Source organism: Heterocephalus glaber, unplaced genomic scaffold (assembly GCF_053883595.1).
Source record: "Heterocephalus glaber isolate CG9 unplaced genomic scaffold, H.glaber_assembly_v1.0 deba00000621, whole genome shotgun sequence".
NCBI classification, from domain to species: Eukaryota; Metazoa; Chordata; class Mammalia; order Rodentia; family Bathyergidae; genus Heterocephalus; species Heterocephalus glaber.
In genome coordinates, this window is record NW_028258153.1 from 36,309,860 (window position 1) to 36,314,076 (window position 4,217).

A 4,217-nucleotide genomic window follows, 5' to 3' on the forward strand; every position below is an offset into this window, starting at 1 on the left:
CTATATTTTACAAAGAAGTGAAAGCAGTGATTGCAAGACAAGTTAAGGCCAAGTTAGTAGCACACTACTTACCCATCAGCCCACATTTCTCTTCAAACTAGCTAACCATATAAGTTTCATAAAGTTTCCTCCATACTGCATATGCTATATAAATTTGATCATATCCATATTTTAGAAAACGATTACCATCTATATTTATCACATCAGATGTCCGTAACACACAGCAAATAGAAATGATCCTTTTATAACAAAATTATTGATAACTGGCATTCTCTGCAAACCAAAAGCTGAACATAAAGTTATATTTTATTCCTATTAAGTGTTGGTACATGTTCCTTAGGAGATCTTTGCTCATTTTTAGATTTGTGGAAGCATGTATTTTGGCCCTGTATGATAAAAATATCTTGGTATTTAATGACTGAATGCCTCTTTTGTTAAAACTTGAACCTGAGTTTAAGTTCTAGAACGTAAACTGCAAAACTAAAACCACTCCAAAATACACAGCCTAATATTGGTGTTTGTATAATACTGTGCTCTCTCTCTTCATTAACATAGTACATCTGAAAGTAGATCCCCTTCGGCAATGGAGTAAGATCAGTGGTCTAGAATACCCAACATAAGAAGCAGGAAATGTCCTGGCTAAAGTAAGCATTTACTCCAGAATACATTTATTACATTTATTTAAAGTATAAAAATGTCATTTCCTTAGTTCTCTTAAAGTTGACATTGTATGAAACACAGCATTTTCACCCTGCAGGTAGAATAGCTTGAGGGGGAAACTCCTATAATCCCTGGTTTAACAAACAGCAAAAATCTATAATTCTGACAATAGACTTCTGAGTAAAATTTTGGAAATCTTTTTAAAAGAATTTCTAGATATTGAAAGCAGCTCTACATTCTTAAAAAATATTCACTAAATATAAAATTAAAATTAACAAGTGAATAGGAAATAAAAGCAATTTCCAGTAGTGACAACTATTCTCACAGAAGCAAATAATCTAATATGTAGTTTTTCCTATGCCAGTCTTACAGTTGAATACATTTTTTTCTTAAATTCTTTTATTGGTACATTTTAGATATACAACACAATTACATTTCTCACTGGGAATTATACCTTTACATAATGCATCTTGGTTCTTATTTTTTCCCCATTCCTAGCTCTCCCTTCATGCCCTCCACCCTTCCCTATTTACAAAGACTTTATTTCCATTTTTTCCATTTCTCATCATTTTTCCTTTCCCTTCTTTCCTTTCCCCTGCCCCTCCCACTACCCCTACCCCTTTGGACCTTTTCTTCCTATTTTGCATTATCTTCAATACTTAAAATACTATTTTTAGCATTGCAGTTTACCTAAATTATATAAAGAAAGAAAATTATATCAACTAACATTGAAATCTTAAAAGAATTTATTAATTAAAACATAAGCCATTGGGGCCGGGGATTTAGCTCAGTGGCAATGTGCGTGCCTTGCAAGTGCAAGGTCCTGAGTTCAATCTCCAGAACCTCAAAAAAAACCAAAACAAAAAACAAAAAAACAAGTTTTTTAATGCTCTACTGAGTCTCTATTACAACAAAGCACAGGTACTGCTAGGGGTTTTATTTTGAAGATTCTGTTTTCTGGAGAGTGTGTATTCTGTTTCTAGACCAAATACCATACTTCAAAATATAAAATGTTGAAGCTTTCTTAAATTATGCTTCAGACCTAGTTTACTCAATTGTGTAATTTCTACTTATGGCATTAGTAATTAAGGTATATCCAACTCTGAAAAGCACTGAAAGAACATAATTATATTAATCATAAGGAGTTGGTATGTGTACATAACACATCTTAATTCTTTTTACTTTCCTTCTCCACTTATAACCTCCTTCCACTTCTTTGTCCTCTTCCCACTTGCAAAATATTTGTCAGCCTGTTTCCTATTATCTGCCTTTTATTTTGCTCTTTAAATAATTTATACTTTTGGTTTCACATATAAGAGAAATCAAGTGATAATTCAGCTTTGTGCTTGATTTATTTTACTTAATATTACGGTCTCAAGGTGCGTGCATTTTCCAACAAATGACTCAAATTTATCCTTCTTTATGGCAGAATAATTCTTTACTGCGTATAGATACCACAGTTTCTTTATCCATTCACCTGTTGATGGACATATAGGCCACTGTTTAATTTTTCTTTTATTTCTAATTTCCTAGATTTTGCTTTACAGACTGCAAGTAATGCCATTTTTATTTGTTTAGTCAAAAATTCAAACTTTCAAGTGAAATCTTTAATTTTAATACATAAAATCTAAACATATCATAATTTTACATGTGACAATAGATCAAACATAACTAATATATGATTTTTAAAATTTCAAGCAAATTTGTCTTCATAGACACTCATTCTTGTTATATTTGTGCAACATACACTTGAGTCTTTCTAAGGATCATTATTATCATTCATATTTGTAGGAACTTTTCAGATTTAAAAAACCACTCTTTGCCTTCCAGTTTCCATTGGATCTTTTTATAAAGGGCTTTAATACCGTATAAAGGATTAGGGGCTCACATAATTATTGAAAGGTGGGGGAACAAAGGTAAGTGAAGTATCTGTCGACTAAAAGTTTTAGCCTGAAGTCCCAAAGTGAGTGATTCTTGGGAGATTCTCAGGAAGTTCCTACACTTTTCATGAATTTTAGGAAACTTTCTGTCAGTGGGTGTGAAGTGAACATCTGAAAAAACACTTTCAGTTCACCATCAGCTTCTGTGTTCTGTCACCTCTGAATGCCAGCCTCTCCTCTTCTGTCTTCTTAATGTTTTACCAGTGTCTTTTGTTAGAGATGATGTCCCACAGCCAGCCAGGTAAAGTGCTGCTGGGAGCCATGGTTCCTGGCTCTCTTGTAATACAAAGCCATAGAGGAAAGGGTTGGTGATGATGACGGATGAAAGGCAGCCTGGCCCATGGGGCTCCTTGTTATCTCCGTTTCTTTCCACACCTGCACTGAATTTATTTGGCTGTGGATTTCCAATGTGTTTTAATGATCCAAAGTGGTCAAGGAGACTTCTTCTTTGTATCTTTCCAGATTTTTCCATCAGTACTCTTTCCTAAAGTGACTGGAGAGCTGGAAAGCATGACAAGGATCCACACACTTGTCAACAGAGAGCAGCAGGTGACACAAGTTCACCCACAGTGTCCTTTGTATCCTCAGGAATTGTTTCCAGGGCTCCTCAGGAAATCCAATTCACGAATGCCCAAGTCACAGCATTTGCCTTTAACCTATGCATATCCTTCCTCAGACAATGATCACATCCTTGCTTTTATTCTCATTTCATTTTTTTCATATCAGGTGAGTAATAGGCCAAAAAGTAACAAGATCTGAGGAAGGCATATGTGACATAATGATGTGAAAACTCAGTCAACACATTTATGAATCACAAAAGGAACAGGATCCTAGTTTTATAAAAGCAAAGAACAAATAAAAAAGGTTAGATATGGATTGGATGTTTGACTACATTCGAGAATTATTAAATTTGTCATGTATGATAATGGTGTCATGGTATTGAAGAGGCATATAGCCATCTTCTGTACGCACAGGTTCTCATCCATGGATTCAACTGTCATATGGGGAAAAAAAACCTTTTTCAGTTCCAGAAAGTTCCCAGAAGCAAAACTTAAATGTGCCGTGCACCAAGTGCTATGCTAAATCCATGCAAGGGAAGTGCTGCGTAACACACCCCTGGTAGCCTCCCATCTTTCACACATCCATGGTCTCTCTTCAGCACTCATTGGCAGAGTGCTGTTGGCTTTGCATCTCGTTCACTTCCTGCATAGTTAGGCCTATGAAGGCTGCATCTATCCTGAGCATTATAGAGTTTTTTCCTTATCATTGCCTAAACAATACAATGAAGCAGCTATTTACATAAGCATTATATTTTAATAAACGTTAGAAGTAATCTAAAGATGTGTTGATGGGAGACAGCTTGTAGGCTACATGCAAATATGACCTCATTTAATATTAAAGACTTGAGTGTGCATAGCTTTTGGTCACCTACAGGAAAGTCTTTTTAACCAATCTCTCATAGATACTGAAGGACAACTGTGACTTAAATTTGGAGGTATAGAATGAAATATTCAAGGGTAGTGTCATGAAAGCTGTAATCTATTTTATAAGGTTCAGAAAAATATGTGTGCAGTCTTATGTTGGGAGGTCATATTAGAAAAAAATATAACAAAAAAT

General features: G+C 34.8%; 1 non-coding gene across 1 annotated transcript; it reads right to left on the reverse strand.

The window, feature by feature from the left end:
- Nucleotides 1–3,320: 3,320 nt before the first annotated feature.
- LOC147829438 (small nucleolar RNA U13) lies at nucleotides 3,321–3,423 on the reverse strand. Its single transcript, XR_015449268.1, has one exon. It is a non-coding gene; the product is annotated as a small nucleolar RNA U13 (small nucleolar RNA).
- Nucleotides 3,424–4,217: the final 794 nt, after the last annotated feature.